Source organism: Apteryx mantelli, chromosome 22 (assembly GCF_036417845.1).
Source record: "Apteryx mantelli isolate bAptMan1 chromosome 22, bAptMan1.hap1, whole genome shotgun sequence".
Taxonomy (NCBI): domain Eukaryota; kingdom Metazoa; phylum Chordata; class Aves; order Apterygiformes; family Apterygidae; genus Apteryx; species Apteryx mantelli.
In genome coordinates, this window is record NC_089999.1 from 13933013 (window position 1) to 13947016 (window position 14004).

Below are 14004 nucleotides of genomic sequence, written 5' to 3' on the forward strand. Positions count from 1 at the left end.
CTCCCTTTCATTGATGACAGGCCAGAAGAGACAGAGACCCTTAGTCTGAATTCATGCAATAGCTCCAGTTTTTATAGGTCTATGCTATATCCTGCAAAAGAGAGGGCTCTCTGTTGGCTCATACATCTTCATTGTAATTGAGGGTGTAATTGCAGGAAGGCTGTAACATGCATTGCAATAGTAATCATAAACCATTAGATGTTTTCAGTATTACATAACCAGGGCAAGTGGCACAAGAATGTGTCAGGCAAACTGGAGCTCGCTGCAAAGGCTTCAGCACATGCTTTCTTCCTGAGCGGTGATACTGTTTCATTGCCACTGGTATCCAAGTGCCCTGGCTTGAAGCTGTTTTGAGTATGCCTACAACCACGGCTATCAGCTTTCTAATCGCGTTGCAAACTGAGTGTGGTGACACAGGATGTTTCTACCACATGCTGTTGCATCAGTGCACAAGCAGGCGCTATCACATGATGCTATGACATAACATTATACACTGATTCTGTCATATGAGCTGCAGACCAAACACTGCTCAGCTGAAAGAAAACTGGTTTCTCCTTCTGGTAAAGCTGCAGCACAGTGAGGGAGTCCTCTCCTCTTGCAGGGGCTGGTATTCTGGACATCTGTAAGATTGGAGGACTCGTTCATTTTCTTCAAAATTTCCCCGTAATATTTACATCAGAGGAGAGGAAGGACAACCTTGTGATTAAAACACTGGACTGGTTCTCCAGTTGGATGGAGCTGATGCTTTGCTGTTTCTTGAGTGACATTGCACATGTCACTTCGCATAGGGTTTGTCTGACTAAGCAAGTGCACATGCTATAGGCGAAAAGGTTAAGGCTGAGAAGGGAAAGACCTGGAGAGATGATTGCTACTGCCCAGAGGGGCCACCACCCAGAAGAGCTGCTGCCGCATCCTCCCTGTCCCCATCCAGCAGCAGGACTAGGAGTCAACCTGGATTTCAGAAGCTTTGACATTAACAAAGACGACAGAGAAGCCGCAGTCCTTTTCCCATCTGCGTTGCCCTGGTCAGCTATATACATTGCTGATGCTTACAGATGGCCCTATGGAGGGCTTTTTTGCAGGCATGTTGCTGATGTTTACTAGTTCTGTGAGAGAGTTTCACAGCAAGTGCTCTCTCCTACAGTAGCATGCCCTACACAAGGATTTTGGCCAGAAGTAAAAAATATAAACACCTTTGTCGTTAGAAGCTTTCCTGACATGCATAAGAGCCATGATTAATGAGTGCCATTAATAGCTTTGAACCAAAATGCTGATCATAGCCAAATGGCCTGTACCCAACAAAAGACAAGTGATTAACGAATTCTGTGGAACTGTAGCGAAATCTAATTGCTTTAGTAACAAATCACAATCTATCCTTTAATATTCCATGGCATTATATAACTTTTCTTTTTTCATTTAGCAGGTGATAAGTGCCAATGAGTTTGACTAGTTACTTAGCACCAGCTCGGGAGATCTACTCAAAATATCCAGTACCAATAAAATGTAGCACTCTGCGTGTGAACTTCCTACTGTTAGCCTCAGTAGGGATAAAAGGACAGTTCTTAATTTGAAGTGTTGGACCAGGGCCCTGGAATATTGTTTTAACTCTTCCAGAGACTATCCCATACAAAATTTGGTAGTTACAAAATCTGGTAAATCCTTGATCTTCAGTCTAAATTGCTGTATTCATCTATAAAACAATGATAATAACAACCAGTAGTCAAAGCCAAGGGGAGCCTTAAATCTTTAATGTAATTATTTCCTGTTTGTGGGAGTACAAAGAGTTATTACTATTATAGCATAGGATGCCTGACCAAAGAGCAGAATTTATAGCACATTTAAAGCATATTTTTAACTTACAATATGTTACTGAATTAGAACATGTATGTACCTCCTGTTTGTGTCTGAATATGGGCTTAAAGTTCAGGTCTTGCAAGAATACTTCCTCTTTCCTGTGTCTTTATTTAACAACAGTCTTTTCCAGTTCAAAATTCTAGTGAACAGCCCATTCACAAAATGGCAGAGGCAGCATACAGCTGCTGTGAGACAGGATGTTCAGCCATAATTACGTTCTTTCTGCAGCCAACAAGTCCATCTGTAGTTCTGAGCATGTAAAACTCATTCTCCCTGTTTATGGTCATCAAAATGATGTCTAGCAAAAAGTTAAATGGTGCTCCCCCCAAATCCTACTTTGCTTTAGTGGGGAGCCTATTGCTATTGTCAAGACTTATTTATACCTTATCTGTATAACTTGTGAATTCAGGAGAGATATAATGAATGTAACAGCTAGAAATCTCTTCAGTCCCTTTTGAGAAACATTTATACACAGTATAAGTTGACAGGTACTAGTCAAGCTTGACAGATACTAGTCAAATTTGAAGTTAGACCTGTATACATACTGCCCACTATACTGCTTGCACCAGCTACCTATTAAGTACTAATGGCAAAACTGAGCTTTTACTTTTCATTTTACATAGGTTGCCGGAATAGCGGGGCACATAATTACATCCAGCCACCCTTTAGTACTCAAATTACAAAACTGCATCTCTGTGCCAGACCTTCAGGAAGTAAGAGATGGAAGGACTCTCACAAATAACATGTAATTACGTTAATGCAGAGAGCAGATCCTTTCCTTAAAAGCAGTCAGACTGATTGAAGTGACCCCATCTGGTTGATCACAGAACCAGATATGACATTTCAGTGGAGAAAAAAAGTAATGCAGGAAGTAAATTACAACAATCACGGTTTTGTTGCCTCTGTATCCACATCTGTTCAGAAATTGATATAATGAAACAAAACCTTTAGTGTGTAACAGTTAAACAGCATAAACGTGCCTGTCTTAGTAGAGTTTATTCCTTTAATTCAGAGGAATGAGCTGTACTGACATAAGGTACTTTTATATGATTATAGCTCTATTTGCACTAGGAGTCTGTATTGTTATAATTATGTCTACTTCCCAGACTGTTTTACTTACAACCATAGAAAACTGTCTGTAGACTAGCACTAAGATTTACACAGATCTAGCTAAGCTGTCAAATGACAGGCAGAAATCTGGACACTGCTCAAGTGCCACATTATAGAAATTTGGATAAAGCAGAGATCTGATGGGGGAGCCAGAACTAAAGATGACAACATTACTGAAAGGCTCAATATGGCTAGCTTTTCCTAAAATTATATTAGCATGTGTCTGTAGAAGTGGTATTACCAGCTACTGACATTTTCTAGGCAAAGAGCTCTATAGGTGGCCTGCAGAATACAATGTTTGTAAGAAAGAATAAAACTTATGATAAGAAAGTAGCTCAGTTAACCTTTTTCTAAACACTTTCTAAACACTGTTTTTACCTCTGGTTATTAATGGACCTTTGCTCCTTTGCCTGGAATCTTTGCCATTTATGTCTCCTTCCTTCATTTTTCTTCAGCTTTCAAACGTTACCCTGATTCTTTGTTCTTCAGTGCACCTTTTCTCACTGCTTCCCTCTTCAGACTGCAAAGACACAAACAGATTACACTGATGGACGTTCTTGCAACTGTGAAAGTGAGCAACAACCTTCTGCAAAAAAAGTTGCACTAAGATATCAGGTTCATGTCTGATAATAAACTCCCCCAAATCATTGCCAGCTTTTATACAAAATCTTATTTGTCTAACCTTGTCCAACTCCTGTTCCCCTAACTTGTCTTTCCTTCTGTTTTCTCTGTCATGTTTTGATTCAAGATTATAAGCTCTTTAGGGGAATCTGCTTGCCTGGAGAAATTCTGCCCTTTGATGTGCAAATGTGTCAGTGGGAATTTCCTAAAAGCAATGCAAAGAATACATGTTGCCTAAGAAAGAAATTTGGTCATAGGGCATTGTTTTCATTTGCTTTAATTTATTTTAAAACCTTTTTACACCTCTCAGTGTATATATACTAGGCAAACATGCACATTCTCAGTATAACATAAAAGGCTACAGCGCACTCTTACTTACTACTTTCCAATATTTTTAACAAACTATCAAAAATGGGGGCTAGAAGAGATGTTAAGAAATTATCTTGTCCATCCTGCAGCTTCAAAGAATCTCCATTTCTCTCAAATTCTCCTTTTCTGTAACCCTCTGCCCATGTTCCCTGTAGTAACAAGCCTGGATGTAAACCATCCAAGTATTTTCAAGCTCAGTTCCAGATGAGCTCAGGCCCATCTCAGATCTGCAAGCAAACGCTCTTTATCTACAGGCATCCTGTTCTTTCCCAACTTTGCCACAGCAGGAATGCAGCCTACTCTGTTTCCAGCCAGAAGCTGTCAGACACATCCCTTCCAGTCTGTAATTCCCCAATATGCTGACTTTTTCTGTTCTTCATTTTATTGATCTGCTTTAGAGAATGTAGGTATTTCATATAATGTACTTTCTCCTGTCTTTTTCTATCCCTTTCATTTCTGTAATTAATTTCATACTCGCTCTTCTATAAATTGAACTTGATAAGAACACCCTCCATACAATTGTTTTTCCCTCTATTTGCAGGGGGAAATGTTTCTAGTCCAATGCCAAAATGCAAAACTGCACAAAAAGCAAAAAATATTCTTCTTACTCTAAACACGTTCAGCCGTTTATTACTGACTATATCCTAGGTTGGCATAAATCACCATATTTTGTGTGGATGTTAACTCTGATTACCCAGATCTACACATCTCTGTATGGCAACAGAAATACAGATTTTTTTTTTTCTGGATTTGTACTTTTTTGTGTGGTAGAGAGTATTAATGATAGATGCTCATCTATGCCTGTAATGGAAAACACCCTTTTCTGGAGCGTGTCCCCTTCCAGTACTAGGGAGACCAGGATTTTATTCTTAGTTCTTTGTAAAGGAACCCAGAGAGCAGTATGTGTTTTAAGGTATTTTACATTTAGACATATAGTGTCCTAGTTAGTATCTGATGCAAAAAATGCCCATATTTAGGGCACAGAGGGATTTGCCTCACAGCTCTACTGAGTCAGAGGTTTGTGAAATCTGTGTAACTGATAGGATTCTGATGCCATCAGCTGGGAGGGCCTGTAAAACAGAAGGGAATCATTACAGTGCCCCACAGAAGTTGTCTGATGTTCAAGAATATTGGTGGATTAAGACAGTGACAAGTTGTGATGGTACTGAATAATTAACAACACAATTTTCAGAATGCCAGATTGTTTGTTCTGATTCACTAAATCATCACAGGGCACACTGACCCTGAACCACAGTCCAGCATCAGTAGTACCAGCTAAAAGTAACACTACTGACGTCAGAGAAGCTACTGTTGGTTTCTGCTGCGGTGTACCAGGTCAGATATTACCAAAAACAAACAAAAAGAAAAACCCAAGAGGCTATTTCATATTTACACAAAAGTGTATGGGACTGAAAAGATTCTGAATATTCCCTGCTATCGTGTTGATCTGTTACATTCAGTGTCAGGCAAGTCACAGCCCTTATTTTGAGTTGTTACGTGACTCTGGTCTCGCATCAACTTTCCAGTCGTAGCCCTGTTTTGGGCTAATGCATGGTCTCATCAGCAGAAGGGAATACAAGTCCCCTTTGCATCTGCAGAGGCAGCGCTCTTGCTCTATAGGGTGCAGTCTGCTACCACCTGAGCAGGCATTCAGCTCTGCTGGCTTGCATGTGTATTCAATACTCCCAGGCCCTTTTCTTTCAGGACAGTATAAGCTGCTGAGGAGCTGGGAAGAGACCACCTCTGCCTCAGAAAACTGCAAGCTCTGCGACTCTGCACCAAGTTTAAGCAAGCTCTGAAGCAGGAACCTCCCGAACTCCCAGAGCCAGGTTCTGGTTCCTCATTACCCTGCCTTGCCTGCCTGCCCTATGGCCATCAGCCCCAGCTTTTCCTCCTAAACAGGCTCTGGCTGGAATATTTAACTGTGCAGTACTTATCAGGAGCAGGGAATGAAAAGCTGGACAGAAGAATAAGCAGTTCAGCAAAGGCTATTTTAGATCTGGCAGACAGGGCTTTTTGCAGACCGAAACATCAGCTGGTCAGATCATCCACCTCTATATCAAAGCGAAATAAATGTTCTCACAAGGTGGCTCTGTCTCATTTGACAGCACTGCAGTGCTGAGTGTTGTTTGATCAGCACAACTAGTCAGACCTTGGCTCTCTGAAGATGAAAGACAAATTAGGAATCTGGCATCTTTGTGAAGGAAGGGGAGCAGGTTTGCAAAACAAACAAACAAACGGAGAGCACTGAAGCACAGCTCTCAGCAGCCAAACAAGAGCAAAGCCATGTCTGCCTGCAGGCTGCAGCTGTGCTGGCAAAGGGAAGGGGGCCAAGAGGCATCAGCTCTCAAACAGCTTCTGGGCTGCCTGCCTGTGCTGCTTTGGGGAAGGAGGAGATGGCAGAAAAGATGTATCCTGAAACTTTGAACATCTTTTTTATATATTCAGCAGGAAGCAGACCAGGACTGGATCTCTGTTCGAACCCTATCAAGGGTTGGCAGGAATTTGGGCTGAGGACTGTTTCTGCACGCAGTTAAATTGCATATTATGATTGCCAAAAAGGACTGTCCCTGTCCCCCCACCCTGCATATTACTCATATGTCACCAGGCCTGAGTTTCTCTGGCTTAACACCTCATGTCTTAATTTATACTATTCTCTCAAGGTACATTTTGCTTAGATGTAGGAGGCTTCTAAGTCTACAGGGTAGAAAAGAAACTGACCCACAAAATAATTCAGTATTCAATTACAATATTTTGTAATTATCCTAAGACATAGCATCTCATTCTCTCAAAGCACAATGTAACTATTCCAGAATTGAGCGGATTTTATTTAAGTTTGTTTTAAGGCTTGTCCAAATTCACCTAGAAAGCCCGCAGAAAAGTTAGGAGGAGAAGATAGCTCTTCTGACTCTAGGTCCCATGCTTTGGCCACAAGACCTAGTATCCTCTCTAGCTTTAATGAAATCAATCAAAGCAAAGTTTATAGCCCCGGTTCTAATGAGAGACTTGGCATCTTGCACCACTGTAAATAATCAGCTATAATTACAGCGCAGCGCAAGGGAATTTAAACCAAAGGAATATAAAACAGCTCAGTAACATTTTTCACTGTAGAGTGGAAAAGACTGTCATTTCAAATCACATGGAAACATTGCGGACTGAGTGCCTGAGCCTGCCAGGCATTATGCTCTTCCTGCAAGGAGTCCGAATGCCTTCAAACTCATTGAAGTTAATGGCAGCTGAGTTCAGAGAAAACACGGGCTGAAGAGGAGCACACAGAACTAGTGTGTTGTGGAAAGGTTTTAAACAAAAGGGAGTGAAACAGCTGTGTAATAGATGTTAGTAATATTTGAGATTATGCTGTCATATATTAGGGTGGGGATATAGTGAACTCAAGGTTGGCCTAATTTCTGCATTGCTGGAATTGTTCCTGAGCTGTGTAGTCTGTCTTATCAGATAGAGTCACCCTTTAGGATGCTCAAATACCATCAATAAATAGAGATTATAACTTGCCATTCAATTGAGCCTTCAATCTATTCTCATTTTTACTATAATGGCAGGCTCAGATTCCGGCTGGAGAAGGTCCCATTCTGCAAAATCATGTAGAGAGAGAGAATTTCTGTCTCAAAGAGTTTATATTATAAACAGCCATAAGAAAATTGAGTAACTTGCCCTACTCATACAACATATCTAGGAAAATAATACAAGCCCTCTGACCTGCAGCTTAATACCATGTCTTCTAACTCATCAGTACAACTTCTTGGACCAAAAGACCACTGTCAACATTAAAATTTCTTGCTCATTCACAGCATATGCACACTGAGTTGACAGCACTTTTTCTGTTCAATATGATTCTTGGGCCTCAGTCTACCAGCAGTCAGTGGAAGGAGGAACTACTACTCTACTTCACATTATTTCACCTCTCAAAAACATTTTCAGTTAATTAAAATATGCAATATACTGCTAACAGAGAAGTCCTATTTCTTAATATATCTCACACATACTGCACTAGAACTACAGTTATTCTTTATCGTTTACATGGTAAAATTTTGTCCTTTCATATATCCCCACTCAGGTTGTCAAAACACTTTAGAAAAGAGTACCTTAATTGCCCTCCCGGAAGACAAATTTTAATGTCTTCTCCTATTTTAGGTACTCAGAAGGTCAAAAAAAAAAAAAAATTCCTGGCTCTTACTCCCATTTACCATGATATTTGTTTTTGTAAACAAACCAGAAAGGAATAGACACTGTTCCACAACTGACCAATTCTCTTGCCTCTGATAATCAGACTGTCAGTTACTCTGTTTATTGTAACAGTGCACTCCACTGTCAGGAAGTTTTTCCATTTATTTCTGGTACCTCTCTGACTCCTCCAGGATGGACCTTGGCAACGTCCCTTTATGAACTGCTTTCAGCAAACAGGTTTGAGTCTCTTCACACATTCTGACAATGTCGCTTTTACGTCCTGAGAGGTCTCCTGCATGATAAAGAAAGGGGGATGGAAATGAGGACACAAGAATAAAAATATAGACTGCTTGCTTAACTGACTAGTGTTTCGAAATGAGAAAGGCTGGTCTAAAGCGGCATTAAGGCAGGTACAAGTTCTTTTAGTGAATAATCCCAGTGCGAAGCTTTCAGTTAACCTTCAGTTCAGATAAGATACAGAGATGAGCAGGAACAGGCTAGAAGAAAGTAAATAATGTATACATCTGAGGGGAAGCATCACAGACCGAGACAGACCTTGCAGGGCTCTGGAAGCGAATGGCACACAAAGAATTACACAGGCTGGGCTGGAGGCCGCACTGGTTTCTGTTATGTTTCATCAGAGGAGAGGTAAGCCAAAACGAAGTCTCCAAGAGAGCTCAGATTTCTAAATCAACCTGATTTTCCAGTGAAGATGACTTGCTTTCTCTGCACTACCAAGGACCCTTTTCTACTATCATTGTTTAGGACAGTTCAAGCTCAAAACTCTCAGCATGACCTTCAGCCGTCTGAGATAACAGCTCTTGTAACTTCAGTGGGTAAATTTAGCACAGATGTATCTGAAAGCAGCTCCCTTACAAGGTACAATACCCAGGGCTAGCTTACAAAGAAGGGATGTTTTTGAGCCTAAAAAGAATAAGCCCAGACCTCTGTCTCTCTTATTCCTGTGCAACTAATCATCATGAAAACGCTGAATTCACCACATGCATTAGGCCATCTGCTCTATTTATTATACCACAAAGATGTGGTCCAAAAATGATAAAATCCCTAAGAGACCAAAAGAATGCAGAGAAAAAAATTAATCTGGTTTATCTCTAATATTCTATCTCTGCAACTTTTCCACAACATACTCTTTCAGCAGGCCTTTACAGATTAACTCCTTAGGTATCAGACGCCCATCTGTTTATAACATCTATGGAAAACAAATTCTATTTTTCACAATAAGCAATGGTGGATAAGCTACAGAGAAAAGAGGGAAAAGGGGACAGGGAAACAACAACTCAAATTATAACAAGGGGAGGCAGCCTCGTCCAGGGCAGGAGGTGCCTGCAGCAGAGGCAGGAGATTACGCTCCTGGCTGCACCATGACGACCCTGGGAAAGTGGCCTCATCTCCCCGTTCCCCCTCCCAGCCGTTGTCTGTCTGGTCTATTTAGACTGCAAACTCTTCAGGGCCAAAAGTCCCATAATAAACAGCTGAACTGTGCCAATATTACTCGGAGTCACCAGGCAAATAACAACACGTACATGAAATAAAATAACAGCTGAAACTGCCACGCACAGTGGCATTTCACTAGAAGGAACACACAAGGGTGGCAGCGAGAGATGGAGAGGGGCAAAGACTGCTTAGAGATTTTTTTTTAAATGTTTGCAGTACATAGCTTCATAGACAAGGCCCCTTACGCTCTTAGCAGTTTGTTGCAGGACTGGGGGTGGCGATGGGATGGGATGGGGTTTTTTTGTAGAACAAGTTTCTCTAACCCTTTAACTTGGGGGGTGGGGGGTCACTTGGACCACCTTCACTTTCTGCTGTACTTTAGTGCTACTTAACCACTGCTTGAGAAGTCTTTTAATCTACCATTTAGGCTTAAAGTTTTTCAAAAGAGTTTGAGGAATTTATTCACCCAATTCCCAAAGTAATTCAATGAGCATTGAGCACACAGCTCTCAGTGCTTTTTTAAATATCTTTTTGTTAGAGTCAAACCTTTAGTACATTCTCTCACAGATCAATAATCCATCCTGCTTTACAGTTTTTCCTCTTTAGGAAGATTACCACCAAGGCCTGAGTTCTCCGTTCTCCAAAATGGAGAATGATGAGTCTGTAGCCAAACTACATGTGACTTTCGTTTAAAAGCTTTTCAGGCTTTTTAGTAGCTTTTCAAAATCCAGTTCAGAGATCCTAAACTCCTACTTAATGGTAGGGACCAGGCCCAACTCTTCTAGTTGGTGCTGATAATCATTTCATTTGAAGGATGACCCTGAGCAGAGGCTTGTTTTAAGTCAGAGTTCAGGAAGACAAACATCTTGCACAATTTTCTCGTTGTTAATAAATTAATAGATTTCGGACAACACACAATTCAGACAAAGGTCTTCCAAACCATGAATTGGGTATTTCATAACTTTCCTATGTTATCCTCTGATTTTACTAGAGCTTGACAGTAAGCAAGGAAATTTGGACAGAGCAACTCATTGATTCTCTAGTTCCTACAGAATCTAAACTTTCATTACATCTGGCTTCCCCTTAAAGCACTCCCGTGTGTTATAAACAAAAATAAATTGTGAATACAGTTATATTTCTGTAATTATTTAATATTTAAATGTCTGTTACATATGTATAAACCACAGAATAGTAAAGAAGAGAAGAAGTTGACTTGGGTCTGGCTGGATGATTGGACAATACCAGAAAAGGATATTTTATATATATATATTTTTTATTTATATTATATATATATACACACACACGTGTGTGTGTGTGTGTGTATAAAAAATTAACAGTGTTTGTACTGAAATCTATTGGTCTCTATCTCTGGCAGTAGGAGAGGTTCAAGCTTTCACTGCTTTCCTGGGCTCCTAGGATCACCTGTCAGCCAGTGCCGAGTTTTCCAGTGTGTACTTTGGCAGTAATGGCTGCTATTCTATTTTGGGACTAACAGCCCTTCTCTTTGACCACATAACTTTTCTGTTTTTCACCGTTCTCTTCACAGCAATCTCTTTTTCTCTTCAATCCTTTTTGTCCTCTCCCCCTTTCTTCCATTCTGCTCTTTCCTTTCACCTTCTCTTTTGCCTCCACAAACTCATGCTGAACTTTCTCAATTCCAGGGAGACTACTCAAAACAAACAGGAGCTTGTGAATTATTAACAGTGTAGACCATAAATAGCATATTTTTTAATTACAGCCAAACCACCAAGACGCGTGCACTATTGCACAGATCAGCTACTTTGGTCTTACTGTCACTGGCCTTAAGCGTTCCCTCAGCTATCATTTGTCATGAATACTCGATAGAATGGAAATGGTAAAGAGGAGGGACACAGCTTGCGTGCGAATGAAAAAGCCCCATGTGTTCTTCTAGTACATTGCTATATATTTGACATAGTTACTGTTGCTGATCTAACTCCTGTTTATACAACCCAAACAGTGACGCCTAACAGAAACTGATAACCTCAGTGGTCCCTGAACAGAATACCTTGTTGGGATGGCTTGCGCAAACTGAAGGAGGAGCTGCACAGTTTCTGGACAGAAACTGTGATCTAAATTTAATGATAATCTATAGGTTCATAAGAGGGATTCAAAAACCCAAATGAATGGCCTTTCAGTGGTAGAAGCCTTCGAGCAGAAAGGCATAGCGATGGAAATCAAGCACAGTAAGTCTCTCTGCTGAGAGTCTTGCAAGTAGCTAGAATATAGGAAATGCATAAAGAAAACACCTAGGCTCATCTTACCAACTCTGGATAATATTACAAAGGCATGCAAAGAAAAATCAGCACCAAAACCAATTTCTGTGAAAGCAGCACAGTCCCCTATTCGCGATACACTCAGACTTCAGATGGCTTGCCTAGTTCGTTCTAATAACTAACTGAATAAGTCAAAAAGAATTCAGCAAGGCTGATTAAGAGAATCATATAGTACATCAATTAAAAAAATTCAAAGACGGAAACACAAATGCAATGTGTGTATCTAGATTCACTACATCAGTATGCAAGAATGTTAAATAAGCCAATCCTGCTGCTTTAACAGCCTAGGGAAAAGCCACGTAACCTGGTTCTTAGAAAATACTCTCAAAGCAGGCAGACAACAAAAAAAGTCCTCTTTCATTTATGAAAGCTTATTGTAGTCTGTAATGTCTTGATGTAGAAAGATGGCAATGAGTTTATTAGCTTCCCAGCTGAACAGCACTGCGCAGACTTGGCAGCTGCGTCCACAGAGGAGGATAATGGAAAACACATAAATCAGCTTGGAGTCGTTTGCGCAGTCTTTACAGGCCCTCGCAACATGTGACTGCGTGGGGTATGCAGCCTGGTGCCACCCTCGATTCCATAACTACGCCTCACCAGAGAGACAAAAATTGTCTGAAAAATAGTCCAGTTTGGTTCACTTACAAGGAAATAAACATGACAAGGCTCCGAGGAAGGGAAGTGTGGATTCTTTATCTCCTCAAGTTTTGAGTGCTTTTTAAAAAGATATGTTTACCGACCAGAATGGTGCAGTTGGCAGCCTGCAGACAGCACCCAGCTTTCCTCCTCTTCTACACGTCCTTCGGAGGTGAGGCAACTTCCCTTGCAGCAAGGCATGCAGGGAGAAGGGGTTGGTGAAGTCTCTAGAACAGTCTGTGAAGCCAATTTCTAATAAGCCTGCAAAAGCCTGGGAATTTACATACCACAATTTGCCACAGTGTCCTTAACCCGCAGAATGTGGGCTGGCAAGTTCAAAGACTGGCATTTGGACTCCTGTGTTGTAAAGGCTGAACAACAATGCAACTCCTAAAATTCCTCACTGTTTGAAGATGCATTAAATTAGACGACATTATATCCCTGTGTTACACAAAGACCAGACTAAAAGATCTAATTATCTCTTCTGGCCCTCAGATCTACTGTATTAATGAGCAGAAAGCACACTGAGGAAGAAAGACCAACTAGCAAAGCATTACTTACAGAAATAATAAATTGCCAAATACTTTGCTTCTTTTAAGAAAGCTATCAAGAAAGCCAGTAACACAGTACAAAACTGTGCAACTTGTCTGTTCTCTTGTCCTGGATGTAACAGCCCCTCAAGGTGAGCAAACAGAACAGAGCCCAATTCCGTCCGCAAGTGAAGCTCAGCTCGGCAGGAGAAGTCCTACGCAGTGAGTCACCTCAGCTATGGGATGGCCTGGTTCAAACATTCACAACTTATGAGTAACTCCAGAGCAGCATTTCACAATATCCACTGGCTACAAATCTCCCTTGTTAGAAGAAGCTGTTGAGGGGTCAGTTGAAGACAGCTGTTTCAGGGTTTCCTATCAGCAGCCAAGAGAGAACTGATAGAGCAGGAACAGGATCTTGCTGCTAGAAAGTACTGTGACAATTTGGTGCTAAGAGAGTATCATACAAACCAGATTCAATAAACATGTGAACTGAGTCATGGTAGTGCTTGGACCACCACGCAGATATTCAAACCTCCTTCCTGCTCCTTGTTTTGACATTGCCCTACCCCACGATTTTAATAATGCTTCATTGGCCTTGCTTACAGAAGGGCAATTTCTGGATATTGCTACTGCAGAATAGCTAATCCTTACAGCTATTTCAGTATAACTACTGCTTTGGAATAAAATCATAGTTATTCCATAATATCTGTGGTTAATTATCCTGCTATCTGCTTTTTGTAAGTACAAAGAGAGAACAAGGAAGGAGTCATCTAGTGTCAGAACAAGGGTAGAATTCAGATATGCGAAAGGAGGAAAAAAAGAGGAAAAGGAAGAGAAAGAGAAAGGAGAATATATAGATGTTATTTCAAAATCATGCAGTGAATGAGGTAGCCTCAGGGTCTCTTTCTCCCCGAGTAGTTTATGGACAACCCCAATAACTTCAATAGAAA

The 14004-nt window shown here is 40.8% G+C and overlaps 1 long non-coding RNA gene across 5 annotated transcripts in view; it reads right to left on the minus strand.

The window, feature by feature from the left end:
* Positions 1–536: 536 nt before the first annotated feature.
* The window catches only part of LOC136993908 (uncharacterized), a 67661-nt gene continuing 54193 nt past the window's right edge, over positions 537–14004 (minus strand). For 3 of the 5 annotated variants that reach the window (XR_010886172.1, XR_010886171.1, XR_010886173.1), the window contains exons 3-4: positions 8311–8428; positions 1744–3484 (exon numbers count right to left, since the gene is read on the minus strand). This is a non-coding gene — a long non-coding RNA (uncharacterized lncRNA). Of the gene's footprint in view, positions 621–1743; positions 3485–8310; positions 8429–8691; positions 8777–14004 lie in introns of those variants that run through there. The other 2 variants (XR_010886175.1, XR_010886174.1) reach the window with 2 other exon arrangements.